Here is a 21,618-nt window from a genome sequence, read left to right as displayed (position 1 = left end):
TTATTTATTGTAACTTCATGATACAGTTCTGATTGGATGTTTTTTCAGCATATCAGCAGGGATTATTCCATCATGCTAACATGGTATTCTCCTCTTATGTTTACAACTAGAATTAATGACATCTTTATACAGCCTTTTTGCGAAATTTTATTGAACCTATCTTGACTTGGACGTCGCCATTTCCATTTAATATTTGACTTTTTAGCCTTGACAAAGTCACAGTACGCATGAGTACGGACGAAACACGTGTTGGCTGTTGAGAAATATTTTTGCGAATTGGGATACAAGGTCGATGAACTATTAAAAAGAATACGTTTTGTGAAGATTTGAAGTCCATTTGAATTACTTTATGGAAATTTTGGAACACTCTGGAATTTTTAAAGGACACTGAGTATATTACTATTCCAACTATTGGCTTCATAACAGGAGTTTGATATATAACTGTTCACAACTTTAGAATGGGTGTGCGTTAATAGCTGGTTTCCTTCATTAAAGCTTACATGACATGACATGGTCCTGGAGAGTGGCACAATCCCCCATTGGCCTCCCCTAGTATTAGCTCAAAATGGTGGTGTCCTGAAGAAGGTGGACTGGAAAATATTTGTATTGTTCACCAATACGTACGTTGACTGTTCTATGGAAAATCCTAGCCCTCAACACAACGACTGAAATTTTCTGGTGTATATGCGGTGTGGCTAGGATTGATATGAGTGTCATGAATGAGCGGATAAGTCTTTTTTGTGTATGTATGAGTGAGTGAAATGTAGGATGGAGAAAAAATATTCATTTAAGTGGAAAATAATCATTGTAATAATGTGTTTTACAAAAAGATTTTTATGGAAAGTTTTGTAACTATGTCTTTTTGAACTATGTCAATTTGACACATGAATAGGAAATAGTAAAGATTTGATGACTATGTAAACTGTTAAAAGAATACTGTGAACATGTGATTAAAAAGCACTGAAGTATATATTCACTAATGAAAAAAGAAAAGTAATACATAAAAAATAATCAAATTGTTTGAAACTATTTTTCGGCCAGGCCATGTTCACTTAGGGCTATAGTGGTAGAAATGCAGGTCCAGTTGGATACTCTACTTTTTATAGGTTTTCTATTTCCTCCTGACCCCAGACCTAAAAGCAATCAATAGGGGGAACCTCGTTTCCAGGCAAAGATGCTTTTGGCTCATAGCTCACTGTTTCAAGAGTCTCCTGCAGTCACTCAGAAGAACCAGCTTCCAACCAAACTTTAAAACCGACACCAGATCCTCTAAAGGTTTGTGTCCCCTCGGGCAAGAAGGGTTCATTAAGGTCCACATACCCTTGGAACACATGGGTATGATCACCCACTGACCAACCCAATAACGACCATAAAATGAGACCACTAACCCAAGAGGAGGAATGAATGAGAATATAACAATTACTAGAACATTAATAGCCTAAAATTCTTAGCAGAAAAAACAAAAACCTATTGCGCAGCACAAAATACTCACAATGAAAAACGTGCTACAATTTTGAGTCCAGCATATAAGCAATATAAACCTGGTCCAAACTGCCTTCTTCACACGCCAAATATGTGGAGCCGCAACCAACATAAATGTATTTTCTTTTTATGGATGCATCATACAATCCCAAAAGAAGGGCCGGTAATCCACAAACATCTTCTTTGTAAACATCATGCTAGGTTAGAAACAAAATTAGACAATTCATACCAATAAATAATTGTTGACTAGTTTAAGTTGAACTCACCAACAAATTCTCACCTACAAAAGACAATATACTTCTTGAGACCAAATTACTAACAAACAAAAATTCATATGGCAAATACAAAGATTTGCGAAGAGACTTCCTTTGCTTCCTTATCATAACCAAAATATGCACCCTGTGGCCTCAAAATATATTAGACAACATAAACATGCTATTTCTGAAAAAGCTATTGAAAAATGTGTGTTCCCTCAACTAATGTGCAGTGGTGAACTAACAAGTCAAATACCGTGTAGCAGGCTACCTGACAAAAAAGTTAGCATTTTGTTGAACTTTCAACCTGTTTAAAATGGCCGACTCCAGATACCAACTATCTTTAGGATGACAAAGAAAATGCAGGAATGCCCTATTACTTATCGGTAATCTTCAGTACTCCTGGTTCCGTTGTCCTCGTCCCATTTCTTAGCAAAGTGGAGATGACCATCTCCACGACTGTAAAAAAGAGCAGGAGAATGATGGGATACCTAAGCCGTCCCCCTCCCACTGGGAGTACATAAGATGTACCATCCCAGCATTCAGCCTGAAATACCAAGCCACCAACCGGAAGGCCAGCCGGCTGGCCAGGAGGGAGGGAGGGGCATAAGAAATGAGACGAGGACAACGGGACCAGGAGTAATGAAGATTACCGGTAAGTAATAGTGCATTACCTCCTGGTTTCTCAATCAATCAAAGCATTTGTAGAGCACACTACATACCCGTGAGGATCTCAAGGCACTGGGGGGAGGGGGGGGGGCGCTACTGATCGAACAGCCAGGTCTTGAGTAGTCTCCTGAAGGTCAGCAGGTCTTGGGTCTGTCGTAGGCTCAGTGGGAGGGTGTTCCATGTCTTGGCGGCGAGGTGTGAGAAGGACCTCCCGCCTGTGGTTGTTCTTCGGATGCGTGGGACAGTGGCGAGTGCTAGGCCGGCGGAGCGGAGCTGGCGGTTGGGGATGTAGAAGGAAAATCGTTTGTTGAGTTAGGCTGGGCCGGTCTTGTGGAGTGCCTTATGTGCGTGGATGAGGAGCTTGAAGGATATCCTCTTGTTGATGGGCAGCCAGTGCAGGTTTCTCAGGTGGGGGGTGATGTGGCCGTTGCATGGTACGTCGAGGATCAGTCGTGCCGAGGCGTTTTGGATACGTTGCAGTCGTTTGATGAGCTTGGTCGGGGCTCCCGCGTAGAGGGCGGTTCCGTAGTCGAGTCTGCTGCTGACGAGGGCCTGCGTGACTGTTCTTATTGTATCTGTCAGGATCCACCTGTAGATCTTGCGGAGCATGCGGAGGGTGTTGAAGCAGGAGGAGGAGATGGCGTTGACTTTTTACATTTTTTTTAATTAAAACTTCTGTTTATTGTTTTTCAAACAAACCATACATGTGTGTCATTTACGCTTATAATAATTGGCACATTATCGGTACAGCTAGTTCACAACGCCCAAGAGCATTGGAGTACACACCGTTGTTCAGTCAGGCACAATGAAGCATTTACATAACCATCAAGGATTAGCTCACAGTTGAGCAAAGCATCACACATGTCCACAGTCAGGTAAGTATGATCAGGTACCCGCAACACATTCCATCAATAATAAGCCACCGTTCTGTTGACCCCAATAGTGTCCAATCCCGGGCGTATCCGGACAGTCCAAACGTGTCAATATGCAATTCAATCAACACAGATCAATAGCACCACAACCCTCAAGGGAATACAAATTCAATAGTGATGTATGTGTTCAGAACCCCTCAGGATGCAGGCATCTGTTGCGGGGTCCGCCCGTGGGTGCGCTAACAGATAGCACGTTAGGAGGCCCCAAATGTCCTTAGGCCTGGAAGTTCTTGGTAACAGTCCCGCGTATGTAGTGAGCTGTTCCTGACAATACACTAAGGCGTCAATCCAGACTTTGAACTTGGGCACCCTTCCCCTGCCCCAGCAGCATGCCACTCGCCTTTTTGCCATAAGTAACGCGAGGGCCACATATTTGCGGTGCACCGCCTGCAGCGGTTTAACATATCCTAGCAGGGCCAGTAGTGGTGTGGGCTCAATATGAGTATCTACCATCAAATTCAGGGCCTCAAAAACATGTCTCCAATAGTCATGTACTCCCGGGCATTCTCAGGCTAGATGCAAGAAATCTGCTCCCGTGGCCCGACACCTGTCACACCTATCTGTATCCCTCAGATTATACCTATGCATCCGGGCCGGGATGTAATACAATCTATGTAGGAATTTGTAGTGTATTATACGTAGCCTGCTGCTAGCAGAGACCTGCTCTGACTGCGAGGAACAGTATTCCCATTGTTCATCTGTCAATTCAAAGCCCAATTCCGTGCCCCAGCGCGTTCTAGCTAGTGCAGGCGGTTCCTCTCTTTGTGTGTGCACTGTGCAGTATATCAGTGATACTAGTCGTTTGGCTGTCGCGCTTTTAAGAGTCAGTTGTAGCAGAGCAAGTACTGGGGGCTCAGCCGGAAAGTCCGGAGTAAGGGAACGTATGCCCTGTCTGAGACGTATGTATAAAAAAAATCAAGCGGAGTCTGCTGCAAGCCTTGAAAGACATGCTCAGCCTTTCGAAACTGACCTTCATGATACATGTCCCCCAAGTTTTAATGTGCGTATGCTCTGTGAAATTATGAAATACTGCTTCTTGGAGAAGGGACATGGTAGGATGATATTTGAGAGGCAGTAGCAGAGACTAGAGCAGGGGGGTGTCCAACATATGACCTATGCGTTGCCACGCTGCAACGGTGCAGGTAACAGTAGTCGGCGTCTTTTCCCTGACAGTAGGTGCGTCATACAGCGCACCCTCAATCGGGACGGGATGTGCGAGCCAGTGCTCTGCCGCCACTTGTGGCATATATCTTGGTTGGTGCACACAGAAGTATGCATAGTGGGCCTGTGCGCTGATATAATACAATTCAAAATTGGGCACACCAAATCCTCCTTGCGAGTAGGGTCTAGTGAGAACATTCCACTGCAGTTTGGGGTGTTTGCCCCCCCATACCAAGCGTATCAGTTCGGACTTGAGTGTTTTAAAAAAGTAGCTCCCGGATGAAACGTATATTTAAAAACAGATAAAGCAATTGGGGTAGTATCACCATTTTAATTAAGGATGCCCGTCCCGCCATAGAAAGAGGGAGTGTAATCCAGCGGGAAACGTAATCCATTATGCGCGTCAGGGCCGTACCATAATTAAGGCGCATCAGTTCGTCCCTATCCCTCGTGACACAAACGCCCGAATACCCCAACTCTTCCTCACACCATTCTAAGGGATAATCCAACGGGAAGCGAACCGTTGCAGCTGTCAGGGGAAAAATACAGGACTTACCCCAATTGATTTGGATCCCGGGGAGAGTTTCCTAAAGACAATGAACTCCCTGAGGATTGGGTTTAAATTGTGCTGCGGATCGCGAATATATAGAGTAATATCATCCGCATATAAGGATATTAATATCTGCCTCATATTGCACCGCAGTGCTTTATCTTTATGTTGCTGCCGCAGCTTCGCCGCTAACGGTTCAACCGCAAGCGCAAAAAGTAAGGGGGATAAGGGGCATCCCTGCCGGGTGCCCCTTGTGACCGGGAACGCCTGGGATATGCAACAATTTATAAGCACCTTAGTGACTGGCGAACAGTACAGTAGTTGGATCCAGGAGAGAAAGGGGGGGGGGAGCTTATTCGCAACATCACCCAAAAGATATAGTCCCACTCGATTGATTTAAAAACCTTTGTGGCATCTAAAAATACAGCCGCCAAGGGCAATTCAGAGGAGACATTATTTAACAAAGGGAAAAGGGTTCTCAAATTATGGGAAGTAGCTTTCCCGGGCCCAAAGCCAGACTGATCGGGAAGAATCAGATTTTCCATCAGTAAGCTGAGTCGGTTGGCGATGAGTTTGGCCAGTATTTTTACATCACAATTAAGGAGGGACAGTGGTCTGTAGGAGTCACACTGATGGGGTGCTTTCCCTGGTTTTAAAAGCAAAATGATGAGGGCCTCTCTCATGGAAGGAGGAAGGCATCCAGTGTCCAAAGCATCTTCGTAGACTTTGCGCAGTATGAGGGCCATCTGGTCTATATAAGTTTTGTACAACTCTATGGGAATGCCTCATCAAGCTCAAACGGGGCACATAAAAACTTTCGCTGCACATCGCTCAGCCATCCCAATGTCACACCCTCCAAATAACTTTCCAGATTTAACTCATCTACCCTATGTGTGGTGTACAATTGGGCATAGTGTGAGCTAAAGGCATTGAGTATGTTCGCAGTGTCTCTATATACTGCCTCACCCGCACCTTCAAGTTCCAACACATAGTTGGAATAGGGTGGTTTCCTAATCGTGTCTGCCAGCGCCTTGCCCGGCCTTTCCCCCTCCCCATAACGCCGGGCCACCCAATATCTACCCCTGAAGTGTGATTCTCTCCGTGCCGAGTCCATATACTCTGTGAGTGTCTCTCTAAATTTAAGTTGGGTCCAGGTGTGAAGCCAATTTCGTCTCTAGTGCTTTGAGTTCTGTTTCCAGCTTGCGCAGTGTGTTCATGATGTTCTTGAGTACTCCTGACCCCTTAGATATGCAATAACCCCTAAGTGTAACTTTGAGTGCCTCCCAAATGGTCTTAACACTCTCTACTGAATCTTTATTTATTCCGCCCAAAAAAATCGCGTACCTCTTCCCTCAGCTCCTCCTGAAAAACCGAGTCTTGTAGAATAGTAGCATGCAGTCTCCAACTATTGCGTGGGGGGCCTTAATCTGCTGAGGACAGTATAAGTTTGACAGGGGCGTGGTCTGAGTAACTACGAGCCAGGTGCTGCGCTTGAGATATGGCTGGGCCCAGCCCACGGGAGAGAAACAAATAATCCAGTCGCGCCCACGTTGCCACTTGCGCAGTGTAGTATGTTCCCTCTAGTTTGTGGTGGTGAGTATGTCTCCAGGCATCAATCAGTTGGTAAGTAGTTAGCGTGCTTTGCAGGACAGTGCGTGCTTTAGTATAGTGATGGGGGGCAGGGTGAGACTTATCAACTTCTGGGTTGCATGCAACATTAAAGTCTCCTCCCCAGATTATGTGGTTGGAGCCTATATCAAAGATCTTAGCCCATAATGCGGTATAAAAGTCTGGGGCGTCCACATTTGGCCCGTAGCAGCAGGCCAGGGTGACTGAGTCAGAACCCAGTCAACTCCAAGCCAGGCAATACCTCCCCTGCGTGTCCCAGTTAGCGCAGCCAGCTGAAAAGGTGTACGCTTCTTTATGAGTATGGCCATTCCCCTGGCATAAGATGAATAAGAGGAAAAGATTCTGTGTTCTGCCCACTTACTTGCAAAAGTGTTGACACTCTGGGGATTAAAATGTGTCTCTTGCAGCATGGCTATGTGCACTTGATGCCTGTCTAAATAGGCTAGTATGTGTTGCTTTTTACGTGGATCTCCCAAACCTCTGATGTTCCATGTAACAATATTCAGTTTCTCTGGACCTGTGTCAGCCATGGGCCTGTGTGCTTGTCAATGAAGAGGCCCATACCCAAAGGGTGTAGCCCAGCTCATTGGTGTGTATATACTGCATTGCCATACCTCGTGCCAGAAGCTCAACAATTAAATTGCATGCCATCCTTGTTAAGCCATGAAAAAAACCATTATTTTTTATGAAGAACACGTGTAAACTAAAACATTCCCCCATAATCTTCCCCACCCACTGAAGCAGCCCCAACTTGCCAGAAATAATCACCCACCCCCCTCCCCTTCTCCCATTGAAAACAAAAAAAAGAAGAAACCAAACACACACTGCACAAGCCATACAGTGAACAACAGTGGGGTAATGCCCATGGGAGTTATCTGACAACACAGGTGCACCCCGCGGCCCCAGGGTACGATGTGCATGTTCTATTATGAACTGGTTGGAGAAAGGTTCCGCTCCGACTGAGGATGACAACAATTTTTCCATGTACTCCTCCATCTTCCCTGTGTTGGTGGACTCCGGAATTCCTAGGATGCGAATATTATTGCGCCGACTTCGCGCTTGTAAGTCCTCATTCTTTGCGGCAACGAGTTTCAGTAGTTTATCCATGTGGGCGACCTGTGTGGTGATCCGAGTTGTTGCATCCTCAGTATCCAAAATGCACCTCTCTGTCTCCTTTATGCGGTCCTCATGCCCCTCCAGTTTGTGCGCAATGGCGTCCATATGTGATGACATTCTGCCGACCTTGTCCACGATGGTAGCGAACCCCTGTCGGACCTCCTGAAGAATACTCTGCACATCAGTAGTTTGCACAGCCGCACCACCCTGGGCCTCATCTCTATTGTCCAGGTCCTGGTTCTCCTGCAGGCTCCGAGCGCTCCGCTTCACTGCTTCTCCGCTTCGCTGCTTCTCCGCTTCGCCGCTTTGCCGCTTCGCCGCTTCGCTGCTTCAAAGTACACTTTGGGTTGACGAGTATCTGGTTTGCCCATGGTCCCTGTGATCACAGCACACCCGTTTATCCTCTATGCCGCTACATGTGCCTCACGAGGGAAGGAGACGATGCGTGCAGCAACTAGTAAGAGCCAGCCGTAGGTGGAGTAGCGATGCAGAGGATGTATCAAAGCACCTGCCACCGGCGTGCTCGGTCTGCCAGGCGATCGCAATTCCCCCAGTGCGCCAGCAGTGAGCAATTCAGATCAAGTAGGCCCCTTGCCTCTGGTTGTGCGCGTTCTCCCAGGGGGAGTCAGGCCAGTCTGGCGGGTTCAGAAAAAGGGGGGTCAGTGGGTTATAGTGCACCAAGACCTCGGGGCCTCTGCTCATCAAGACGTCAGGATAGTCACTTGGGGCGACCTCCACACATATGGCCAGCAATTTGGGGAGAGTATCCAAAGCGCCACCTACAATGTCGGTACTTTCACTTTTGCCACCGCTTTCACCCTCACGAACAGCACCCCCGCATCAGCAGCAACACAACGCGCAAAAAGGATGAAACTGTGCACCCTGACTCAGTTTGGCGCCAGTCCAGGGCGTGTCCTGTGTTCCCAAATCGTCAAGGGAGGGGGCTTTGGCACAGTCACTGCCCCACTCTCCGCGTCCCCAACAACTGCAATGTGGCCCATCTTGAAACAAAGGGGCAGGTCCCCGGGCCGCTCCGCCACCAGGTTGCACGCAAGTCACCCCACCGCTGCAGCGGCGAGGGAGGCCGGGTCCAGGCCGGGTGCACGATGGACCAATGCAGAGAGAGTGGTGCAGTCACTACAGCGGGCCCTGGTCGTCCAAATGCACACTGGGGTGGGAGAGGCGAAACTGCGCACTGTCCAGCGCTTATTCACAAGGCTATCTGGCAGGTAAGGCAGCTCAACCCCTCCGGGAATTCTCCGAGCGCTGCTACAAGATACAGGAAAGTTATGGTGGCAAGCGTCCAACTGCCAAAGTGCTCAGGGCCCCCGTGGCACAAGGCATGCAGCGCCGCTCACCTCCCTCCTCCAATGTTGTCGCGGCAGCCACAGCACTTCACAGGCAACAAGTAGGTAGGGCCCTCCTCATTCATGCCGCAGTCATCGATCGTGAGGATAGGGGCATCAGCTCCGGTTCCACCGCCTAGTCTGCGTCTGAAGGCCTGGGCGCCTCATGTACAGCAGCGGACTTGCGTAGCTCTGAATGCTGAGTCAGGGCACCATACCGCTCCGTCCCTTACTCCGGCCGGATCTTCACGGCATTACAGCAGGAGCAGGAGTGGTTCAAATCAGCTGATTTTTTCGGCGAGTCCCCAACGAGTCTATATCTTCATTAGGCTACAGTTTAAAAAAGCCAGCAGGACCTCTGAGCAGGATAAATTAATGATATTCACACAGGGCTGCAGATGCCTCACGACAGTGCGGCCATCTTGTGTGTGCGCCACCTAGCGCCCCCAGATGGCATTGACTTGCTTGGTCATGGAGAACGTTGAGTCGAGGATGATTCCCAGGTTGCGTGCGTGGTCGGTGGGTGTCGGGGCTGCCCCTAGTGCCGTCGGCCACCAGGGTTCGTCCCAGGCTGAAGGGTTGGAGCCGAGGATGAGGACCTCCGTTTTGTCCGTATTCAGCTTCAGTCGGCTGGTCTTCATCATTCCTTCATTCCTTCATGGACGTTGGCTTTGGCGGTGATGGGGTCCTTGGTGAGGGAGAGGATCAGTTGAGGGCCGTCGGCGTAGGAGATTATGTTGAGGTCGTGCTGTCAGGCAACGTGTGCGAGCGGGGCCATGTAGATGTTGAACAGTGTCGGGCTGAGGGAGGAACTTTGGGGTACGCCGCAGATGATCTCAGAGGCTTTGGATCGGAACGGGGGAAGAGGACGCTCTGGGTTCTGCCGGAGAGGAAGGAGGTGGTGCATTCCAGGGCTTTGTATCGGATTCCTACGTCGTGAAGGCGTGCGCATAGTGTGAGGTGGCAGACGGTGTCGAAGGCGGCGGAGAAGTCCAGGAGGATGAGAGCTGCGGTCTCACTGTTGTCCAGCAGTGTCCTGATGTCGTCGGTGTTCAGTCATGAGGACGGTCTCAGTGCTGTGGTTGCTGCAGAACCCTGACTGGGAAGGGTCCAGGATTCTGTTTCCTTTGAGGTGTCGGGTTAGCTGATCTTCTCAGTGACCTTGGCCGGGAACTCGGAGCAGCGAGATGGCCGGAAGTTCTTGAGGTCTCTTGGGTCTGCCTTGGGTTTTTTGAGTAGGGAGTTGATCTCGGCGTGTTTCCAGCTCTCTGGGAAGGTCGCGGTCTCGAGGGAGAGATTGATGATGTTGCGCAGGTGGGGTGCGATGGAGCTGCTGGCTTTGTTGAAGATGTGGTGCGGGAATGGGTCTGACGGGGGTCTCTCCAGTCCTTGTCCCATTCCTTAACAAAGTGGAGAATACCAAAGCTAACAACCCAGCCTTCTGAACTCCCACCAACACCAGGGACACCACACTGAAAGCGGCACCCAACAGAAGCAAAAGGGACAACCACAAGAAAAAAACACAGGCAGGAGCACACAACAAGCAATGGCCCCAACCAAGCCAACAGAGCCGAAACCCAAAAACAAGCAGGGGATGACGAGGAAAACCCCAAACGAAGGAGCCCAACCAAGGAGCAGCCACCCAAAGGGCAGACAACTGACACCAGGAACCTCCGAACCAGCCACAGAGAAGGAGAAATCAAGAAGAAAGGACCAGGAACAGACTGCAAGAACAGTGACAAGGCCACCACAGAAGAAGACCCAGAGCAACCCGACCGAGCAAGGAGATAGGGCCGCAATGAGAGGGACACAAGACCCCCAGGGAAGGTCAGAAGAAAGACTAGCACCCAGAGTCAAGCCCCAAGGGAACCCCTAGAGGGGCCGAAACAGCCAGCCCCCCCAGAACAAGCAGCATAAGGGGGCCCAGAAGATGCGGAAGTGCCCACACAGCACAAAAAAGCCAGGAAGGGCAACCGACCAGTGAGAAAACAGTTAAGGACAGAAACACCACCCGTCGACCTGAACACAGAAGGAGCAACGACAGAGAGCGACTCCCCTCAGATGAGGGAAGAAAACTATCCATCACCGAACGAACCCACAATGACATCACCAAAACAAACTGAGGGGAAAGAAGGAGAGACCGAACAAGCCCCACCAAAAGCAGGAGAAAAAGGAACAACACGACAAACCACGGGACCAACCCCAACACACAAGGGGAAGCCCCCAGCGGAGCCGTAGAGACCGAAGAGGACGGAGCCCAAAAAGAACTCAAGCACCGACCCAGAGGACCAACCAAAGACAGGCTCCAACCGGACAAACCAGGAATAGATGGGGCTGGTACCATGAGCAAATTCCCCCTACAACACCAACAGCACTGGCAACAGAGAGCCCAGAGGCACAGAAACCCCAGAGGCAGCCGAGGTCACGGGGCAGGAACGTCTAGCAGCCAACACCAGCAGAGACACTGTACAGTCGCAGAAATAACCACCAAACCCGGAGAAGACCCCAGGGCATAGGGACAGGCCAACAAGCCAGGCCCGTGGCAACTACCCCAAAAGCAGGAGACACCAGGACACAAACCCAGCACCCCGCCAAAAGAAGACAAGAGAGATGCAAGAAGCGCAACCCCCACTCCCCTCACAAACTAGGCCGACACAGGACCCTGTCCGAGGAAAGCCAGGGATAGACACCAGCAGACCCAGAACCAGACCAGGCACAAACCAAAGAAAGGGGAGAGGCAAAACCCCGAAGGCCTCTGAGACCAGGGAACTAAAGAACAAACAGAGACAACCGGAAGCCACAAACAAAACCCTGCAAGGGAGAAATCCCCAAAGAAAGAAGCAGGGGTCCAACCAAAGGGGGAAACAAGGGACCGAGGAAGATGAAGCAAACGGGCACCGAACAAGATCCCAGAACAAGGAAGGTAAAAACCCCAACTGAATCAGCAGCTGACTCAAGAGCAGCCGCAGACGGGCAAAACAGGAGAGAAAAACAGGCAGGCCAAACGCCCAACTCAGCAGACACTCCCAAAAAGACCCAAGAAACCAGCAGACTGAACAACAGACATGCCAGCAAACAGGGGGCTACCAACACGGTGCCCCCACGGGCCCGGAAGGAGAGGCACAGGGACAACCGCCCCAATACCCCAAACCACCAGGGGCATCAGGGAAAGTAACAGGACCCAGCCAAAGCCAGGCCACCCAGGTCACCCAAAGCAACAGGAAGACAGGGAGGGAGCCAAGAAGCCCACTCCAGCCAGCCAAAGCCCAGCCCTCACCAGGGAGGCACAGAGAAGAGCCCAGAGGAAAAGAACAGAAGGCCGGCCTGAGCTCCCTCAACACCAGGCACCGAACCGCCTAACACCAAGGGGCCAAAAGACCCACAGCCAAACAAAGCGCCACCCAGCAGACAGGGAGGGCAAGGAGCCGGGTGCCCAACCACCGACTGACACCACCACAACCCCAGGGCAGAGTACACGCAGGAGGGACAGGAGACGACACACGGGCACCGGCAGGCCCAGCCAACAACCTGGAAGGGAGAGGTGGCCCAAGGCCAAAGCAAGTAGAAGGCAGACACCCAAAGGCAACCCCCAAGGGACCAAGGCCCCCACCGCCACAGCCGTACGCAACCCAGCAGGAAAGGCAACACCAGAGGAGCACCACCCACCTAGTGGAGAGGAACAGAAAGAGGCCAAGGAAGGAACTGAGCCCCAGCAGACCCTGCAACCACAGAGCCAACAAAAACACAGGGACCAGAGACAAAAACACGGGTACCAACAAAAGAAGCCCCCTCACCAGAGAGCCAAAGGGCCAGGCCCAAAAGACCAGCCCCAAGAGGAAAGAAACAGCACTAACCCAACCCTTCTCCACCCCACAAAATCGGGTCGACTGCTACAAGGCTTACCAGGGCAGAGGCAAAGCCAGGCCAAAGAAAAATACACAGCACAGGGCCACCAAGCAGGAGCAGAAGGAAAAGCCGGCATACACCCCAGGGCAGGCACACACCAGACCAACGTCCACCCACCAACACCTCCAAAAGAGAGGCAGACCAACAGAGCCAACAGGCTGAAGTGAAGGACGGCACTGGAACCGGCAGCCGAGAGACAGAGGACCCCCAAAACCGGCCCAAGCCTCCCGCAAAGGAACCCAACAGGAGAGAAGGAAACCACAACACGGCACCAAACCCCTATCAGCCAGTCCAGGCGCGAACCACATCCCAGCACCAGGCAGAAGACAAAGTTCAAGAACAAGGCACACCAGAGACACCAGCGGCGTAGTCCCAAAACCAACCAGCACACCACGGACAGCAGCAGGAGACCAGAAAAAGGCAGCAGAAGCATAGCGCACCAGCCAACCCCAGCACCAAGGGCCAAGTCAGGCCAGAGAGAGGGCACAACACCAATCCCTGCCCTAGGCGAGACCAAGGACCCGACACTGGACACGACCAGGGAGGAACGCAGAGCCGGGCAACCGGAAGAAAAAAACACACCCCAGGACCGAGAGGCTGGAGACCCCAAAGGAAAGGCCAAAGAACCAGAACGGGAGACAACCCACCATGCTGCATCTCAACACCGTGGCAAACAGACAGCAGAATACACCGCCAGCCCCCACCAGCCAGCCCAGGAACTGGCAACCAGCACAGCGCCGGACAGACGGTCAACCGGAAACACCCCCGCAAGAAAAGGAAAAAAAACGGGCAACACAAAGACTGACATAACAACAGGTAGCTGGGAACAAAAATGGCCAACAAGCAACAACACCAGGGAGCACCCAGGTGGACACCAGTGCTGCACCCACTGACAGGGTGGGGGAGGGAGCCACGACCTCCAGAAACAAAACAGAGCTGACCTCACTCAATGCCAGAGCAGACCAGAGCAGGTGAACAGAAACTCCAGCCAACAAGACAGGCACCCCCAGATAGCCACCCAGGCAAGGCAACAACCAGGCCCCACCAGAGCAGACTTCGAAACACACAGCACCGGGAAACCCGCAAAAGGCAGCCAGCTTAAAGGCTACAGCACCTGGTATTCCCAGGCGGTCTCCCAACCAGAAAGTAACCCAGCACGACCCTGTGTAACTGCTTAGGTCAGACGAGAGCAGGCGCTCACAGGGAGGAATGGCCGTAGGGTATTTACCAACCAGGGCCAAGCCAGCAGAACAGAGAGCAGCTGGGACACAGGCAAAAAGAAACAAAGATCCATGAGGCCCACAGTTCCCGGAATACCCAGGCAAAACCCCAACCAGGAACCAACAGGGCTCGACCCCACTGAACATCCGCACGTTGCAAAAGCCTACAGGACCTGGAGACGTACACCCAACCAGGCACCAACCAGGCCCGACCCCACTCAATGGCAGAAGCAGACGAGAGCAGCCGCATCCAGGGAGGAATGGCTAAAGGCTCAAGAGACACAACACAACCTGTGGAGAAGAGTCAGCAACCAGAAACATGAGGCCAGATAGATACATGGAAAAACAGGACTGGCAAAGGAACCGCTATGCGATACTCACCACAGGGGCATGGAGATAGCACCACTCACCTACTGCCCACAGCAGCCAGCCCAGGTGCCCACCAGCAAACCAACACTGAGCAGAAGGCAGAAGACTGCAGCAACCGGCACTCCAAGGCCATAGCCAGGCCCTGTTCCACCATGAAGAACAGCAGGGGCGCCAGGGAGGAAAAGAACACCAGCAGGATCCCATCAGCCAGCCAGGAAGCTCAGGGGCACCACCAGGACTGGGCCCAGCACACACCAAACAGCCGCAGCCACATTTTCCAAACCAGCCAAGCCACATAAAGACGCTCCCAGGAACCCGGAAGAGACAGGGAGGATCGCCTGCCGCAAAGGGCCTGCTGCCAACCAACGTGGCTCCTAGCAAGCCCAGCAGGTCAGGAGACAGCGCAGAAGAATGTCGAGGACAGCCCAGCAGCCCGACGAGGACTTCCAATCAAGACTGAAAACAGGTAAGAGCCAGCACAACTCCAAGATCTATTCTGTCGGAAGACAGAAAAAAAGAACAGGCTGGATGCTGGGATGGTGCAGCTTATGTACTCCCAATGGGAGGGCGTGGGTTTAGGTATCTCAGCACGTGGGTTTAGGTATCTCAGCATTTCCCTGTGCTTTTTTTCTGTCGAGGAGATGGTCATCTCCACTTTGTTAAGGAATGGGACGAGGACTGGAAGAACCGAGAGGTAAGGGGCAGTTTGCCAAAGTTCAATTCATGATAGGCAAATTGATTTTTTTCTGCCCATTTGGAGTAGGATGTTGTGTTGCTCATCTGTGGAATTCATATACTTGCACTGTATTTGCTTCTTGCAAATACTGGATGTGTTTGTGAGAATAGTTTCTGTGACTTTTAAAATGTTCCTTCCTGAAAGTTGTACCTCTTTGATAATGATGCTTCTTTGTCATTCTTTTTTGTTGTTTTAAGACATTCTTTGAATTCTCTCAACTTCATTATTATATTAGTCTATTGAGGATTCTTCTGCTTTACAAGCCACGTGACTGTAAGGGAATAAACAGCATAAAAGAGAAAGGAGGAAACATCGCTCTGAAACAGAGGTTTGACCACCGATCCCCTTCAACACTGCTTCCTCAACAGTGACCATTAGTGCCTCTACTGCCAGCAAAAGCAGCAATCACTCATAGACTTTTACCATCTAGCAATACTGCAATAGCACCAGGCTGAGATGCAGGAAAACTGTACCACTCCCAGCCGCATCCCCAGAGCAGGTGATGGGCTGTAGGACTCCCTTACTGATTAAGGCCACCATCAATCAGTGCTTAGGGTACCCAGTCAGCAACAGAAAGTAGCTCTTAATTATGACCAAAGCTGACCTGAAAGAGAGCTTTGAGAAGTGAGACAACGTACAGTACAACCCGCTAATCACAATCATATAACTGCACAACCAGGGTTAAGTATTCGGAACACTTTTAATATCTCATATGTGCACGACATATTTACAATATGAACTGTTTAAATCAATCGAATTTACAAAACACAATATGTATTGTGCATTTTGTGCAGACCCCTTATTGGACAAAAGATCCAAACTCACAACATCACAACGGAAAACTATTTCCTTTGTACCATCGTGGAGGATTGCTTGCATGTATGTGTAGTATGCTGCGACATCAGTTTGAGGGTGTAGTATGACAGTGTTTAAGTGCGAGTGTATGTTAGAATGAGAGGATGAGGTATGAGGGAAAATGCATCTTTCTGCAATGATAACTTTTAGTTTTTTACATAAAAACATGTCTGATATTTTGTAAAACAAATATGTCACAATACTTAGAATAAACTGCTGAAATGTATTTAAAGAATATGTAAATAATTGTTATTTTTGTAAATGTACTACTTTGAAAAAAGATATGAAAAATTTAATAAATATGACAAATTGTAAAATTTCATATATGCAATTATTGTAGTATATTGGGAACAGAACCAACTGCTTTAATGCATTTAATTTGAAGAAATACAAGTCAAGTGGGTACTTTCCGTTTTTTTGTTTTCAAAACACAATATGAAACACTCTACATCAATGTAACATAAAACTTAGATACTCTCATGACAAACGAAGTCTTATCTCTGTGTCAGGTAATAGCATAAGTTAGAAATCATACAGTAACAAAACCAAGGTCCTAGCTAAACACTATACCATGTTTTTGATCAACTAGTGTTCATGAAGCACCGCTATAAAGAAATGTAGTAACTGTTTGCTAAGCTTAAAATGGATGCTTTAGCTAAAACAAAACATCACAATCTTCCTGCCTAAATGTATCCTGAAGAGACTTTCGGGTCAGTTGTACAAAATTAACTGGTACCTGTTGTCGTGTCTACTCGCTATCAATGACGACAGACACGGAGGGTTCTCTATTCACGTGCTTTATTTCAATCCTTACACCAGCATGTCATTCCCTCAACTGCCGACCTGACCTCCTACTCCGCCTCTTCCTGTCCCCAGAGTCCTCCCTTATCTCCGCCCATCCTGCTCCGCCCATACAACCACTAGACCCCTCATCTCTACATCTCCCCCTTTGTTAGCAACGAACGGGGTCGCCAAAAGTTACATCTCCTCAATCAGCCGCTTGGGCTGACGGATAGTTTGTCGTGGACGGCCTTCAGGCACTGTATCAGATTCGGCTCCGGGTGTCTGCCCCACTGGACTGTCACTCTTGCTCTGTGCTTCAGGTTGCAGAGTTTGTGAAGGTGCAGATTGCGACTCTAGAGTCTCTCGCAGAGCCGGGCTGCACTTCTGAAAGTGGGACACATTCCGGGTTACCCGCCTGGTGTCTGACTCTGCTGTCAGCATGGTGCCTTTCTGACGAGTGACCGTCAGAGGTTCCGCTCTGAACCTGCTGTCTGTTTTCTTGGATTGTTCTTGCTTGACAATCACGCAGTCCCCTTCGTGGAACGAAAAAGAGCGAGCTCGCCGTCTGCCATCTGCGTATGCTTTCATGCTTTCTTTGCGAGCTTTGTCGGTGGCTTCGACCTCCCGATGAATACGGTTGGGAGAAATGGGTCGCAGCGCTCCCTCCCAAGTGGGTATCCGTGTCCTGACCGGGCGCCCCAACATGAGCGTAGCAGGGCATTTGCCTGTGGTGGCATGCGGCGTCGTCCGGTAGGCTCGGAGTACATCATTGAGGGCCGCCTGCGGGTCTCTTTTGTCCAGAGCGGCCTGTTGGAATGTCCTTTTTAAGGTGGCCATAAACCTCTCCGCTGTGCCATTGGCCTGCGGCCATAGTGGTGTGATTCGTCGGTGTCGCACATTCATGAGCGTCAGGAAATCACTGAATTCCCGGCCATTGAACGGAGGCCCATTGTCTGTTTTCACCTCCGCGGGTAGACCCCAGGCCGCGAAGACTTCATCCAGGATGGTGATCGTAGCAGCAGCATTGGTGGATGGGACGAACCGGGCGATGGGAAACCGTGAGTACTCATCTATTATAACTAACACATACTTGCCCGATGACATGGGGCCGTAGAAGTCCATGGCCAGTTCTTGCCATACCCCTGGTGGCAGGGGCGTCATCTGGAGTGGAGCGGGTGGGTCTCCTTGCCTTACCACTTGGCACTGCAGACAGTCTTTTAGGGTGTGTTCTACCATTTTGTCTAGGAAGGGGAACCAGACACGGTCACGAAGCGCTCTTTTCGTCGTGACTACTCCTCGATGACTTTCGTGTGCCAGGTTGACGACTCCCTGTCTCAGTTGTTGGGGTATTACAATTCGAGTGTCTCGCAGCAGTAGGCCATCAGGTGTGACGGATAGTTCTTCGCACACATTCCGGAATGCTTGCCACTCCTGACGCCTTGTGGTGTCACCATTTTCGTCCTCCAACTCTTCATGCCGCCACCTGTTCGTTCGGACCCTCCGGATCACCTGCTGCAGCATGGTGTCTTGCTGGGTGGCGACCAGGATGGCCTCTAGGGGGACCGCCGGTGGCCGCGCTTGGTCCACCACAAAATGGACATACTCGTCTGCCATGGACGGTGTGCGTCGCTGTGAGTCTTCCGGGTGGCGCGACATATAGTCAGCCGGGTTGGCAGCCTTCCCTGGCTTGTGCACAATTGTGAATGTGTATTCTTGCAGACGGAGTCCCCACCTCTCGATGCGGGGTGGCATCTTGGACCGGGGGTTGCCATAGATGGTGACGAGGGCTTGGTGGTCTGTTACCATGGTGAAATGCTTCCCGTAGATGAACACATGGAAGTGCTCACACGCCCACACCACCGCAAGGCTCTCCTTTTCCGGTTGGGAATAGGCTTTCTCCGTGTCGGAGAGGCTCCGGCTGGCGTGCGCCACAATGTGGCGGTGGTCTGTGTCCTTGTCATATTGAGCCAGGATGGCTCCTAGCCCGACGGGGCTTGCGTCCACTGTTATTTCAGTCTTGCGATCTGGGCTGAAATAGGCCAGGCTTTCCACCGAGCCCACTGCTCTCTTTATGTCCTGGAAGGCTTGCTCGCATTCGGGAGTCCACTCAAAGGCCTGTCCTTGCTTGGCGAGCGTGCGAAGTGGGTGACTTATTGTGGCATAGTCCTTGATATACCTCGAGCAGTAACTCGCCATGCCAAGGAAGGATCGCACATCACTGACATCAAGTGGACTCTTGGTGCTGTTCAGAGTGCTCACTTTGGCAGGGTCTGGTTGCATTCCGGCCCCTGAAAAGATGTGGCCAAAGAATTTCAGTTGCGACTGATGGAACTCGCATTTCTCCTTGTTGAGCGTGAGGTTGGCCTCCAGGAGAGCATGGCAAACCCTATCTAGGGCCATGTCGTGGGCCTGGAGCGTCGCCCCGTAGACTAGAATGTCATCGCTGTAGTTCAGCGTATTTGGGATGTGATGTATCGTTTGCCGGATAGCTTCTTGGAATATTTCAGCGGCTGATGAAATGCCGAAATTCAGTCTCTTGTATCTGAACAACCCTAGGTGCGTTGCAAATGTTGTGATATAGCGGGAGCTCTCGTGTAGTTCCAGCTGATGATAGCCTTTGTTTAGGTCCAATTTGAAAAACACCCTCGCCCCATTGAGGGCGGCAATCATGTCACTTAAGTGAGGTCCGGGATGACGCTCTCTCTCAATGGCAGTGTTGGGCATTCTCATGTCCACACAGAGTCGCACTTTCCCGGGTGTGCCTTTCTTTGGTACGATCACGACGGGAGATACCCACGGTGTGGCGCCCTCCGTCCGTTCGATGATGTCGGCGTCCAGCAGGTCTTGTAGCTCATCCTCCACCGCTTGCTGGAGGTGGAACGGGACTTTCCGCGGGTGTTGGGCAACCGGGCGGACCTGGTCATTTATGTGAAGGCGGATCTGGCCTCTGTTCATTTTCCCGAGTCCAGAAAACAGCTTTGGGAACTTGTGCACGGTGTCATTTTCACCAGTGACGCGATACAGGATTTCCACCAGTTTCAACCGTTCAGCAGTTGGTAGACTGAGGAGACAGTCGGCTTCCGGTCCCTCGATGACGTGAATCACGGCCGGAATAGATGTTGTTCGATGCCTTAGTGTCGTTGAAAACTTCCCCAAGCATGGGAGCGGCTTCCGGGACATCCAGGTGTAGACACGCACATGTGCGGGGTCGAGCCGAGGCCGAGGGTTCATTTTCTGATATTCGGTCACTGGGATGTAGTTGAGGGACGCCCCGCTGTCCATCACGAACTTCGTGGGGTGCGTGCCAACGCAAATGTCCAGCCGAGGGTATTTTTTGAGCTGATCGGGATCGGCAATCATGTTTGCATACTCTACAGAGTATTCGTGTTCACTCGAAGGTGATTCGGAGTCCCTTGATGGTGATCTTCTAGACCATCTTGAAGACCGTGACTCCCTGCTCGACTGGGAGGATTTGGAGGAGGACTTCCGGCGGTCACGTACCGCCCGCGCGTGGTGGCGGCGTGTCTCACCTCTTGGTGACCTCGTGGAGGCTTTTTCTTTCTCCCGGCGGTAGTCGCCGCACATGGTCTCAAAGTGATTGTTGCGACCACACTTGTGGCACTTCTGTCCCAGGGCCGGGCACGCTCCGATGTGTGGGAAGTCGTACCCGCATCGGTAACATCTTCTCAATGGCGCCTTCTTCCCATGATCCTGGCGCCTGCTTATCTTCCCCGAATCAGGCCGTCGATGACCGGGACGACGGTGGTGTCTCGATGGCGGCCGAGCTTGTCGTTCCCGCTCTCTCGACCACCGGCGAGGGCGGTCGGTGCGTACTTGACAGACTACCTCCTTGCGGTCCACGCGTCCTGCCTCCATTGTCTTGGCTTGCTCTTCAGTCTGATCATGGAGTCTCGTGATCTCTTCTATTTCATCCAGCGTGTGACTCTTTTTTAGTAGCTTCCTGCGTAGCGTCTCCGACTGGCAGCCGTCGATCACCCGTAGGCGAATGGCGTCATCCGTCGAGAACTCGTCGAACTCACAGTGGCGCGCCAGGCGCCGCAACCTTGTGATGTATGAGCCCATGACTTCATCCTTTTCTTGTCGTGCTCTTTGGAATACGTATCGTTCATAATCTACATTCTTCTTGTGCACAAACTTCCGATCCAGGGCTGCGCGCACATTCGCATATGTTCCCGCGTCTGCGGCGGGGAGTTCCTTTATCATCTTGCTGACGTCCTTGCCCACGAGGTTCCGAAGTGCGATCAGTTGATCCTCGTCCCCTGTCACCTTCGAGCCCTTTATGTAGTCCTCAAAGTCTTCAATCCACTCTTCCCAGCGAGGGCCCATGCTGCTCCCCACCACGAGCGCTAGGGGTTCTGGGGGGCGCAGGTGCGACAGCCCCATGATGATTGGCTTCGCATCTTGGCGCGCTGGAGAATGAGCTGGGGACCCATGATTTGACATCGCGGTGTGCGTGTGATGCGCGCAGCAGCAGCGCAGAGCAGGCTCAGGGGATCCCTCGTGGAGGCTTGCGCTGTATTCAGGTAGGTCCCACGTTTCTCTCTCTTTCTTTTTTTTTTTTTTGTATTTGCTTGTGCTTGATGGAATTT

Source organism: Triturus cristatus, chromosome 5_1 (genome assembly GCF_964204655.1).
Source record: "Triturus cristatus chromosome 5_1, aTriCri1.1, whole genome shotgun sequence".
In the NCBI taxonomy this organism is placed as follows: Eukaryota; Metazoa; Chordata; class Amphibia; order Caudata; family Salamandridae; genus Triturus; species Triturus cristatus.
Note: the sequence above shows the minus strand (reverse complement) of the source record.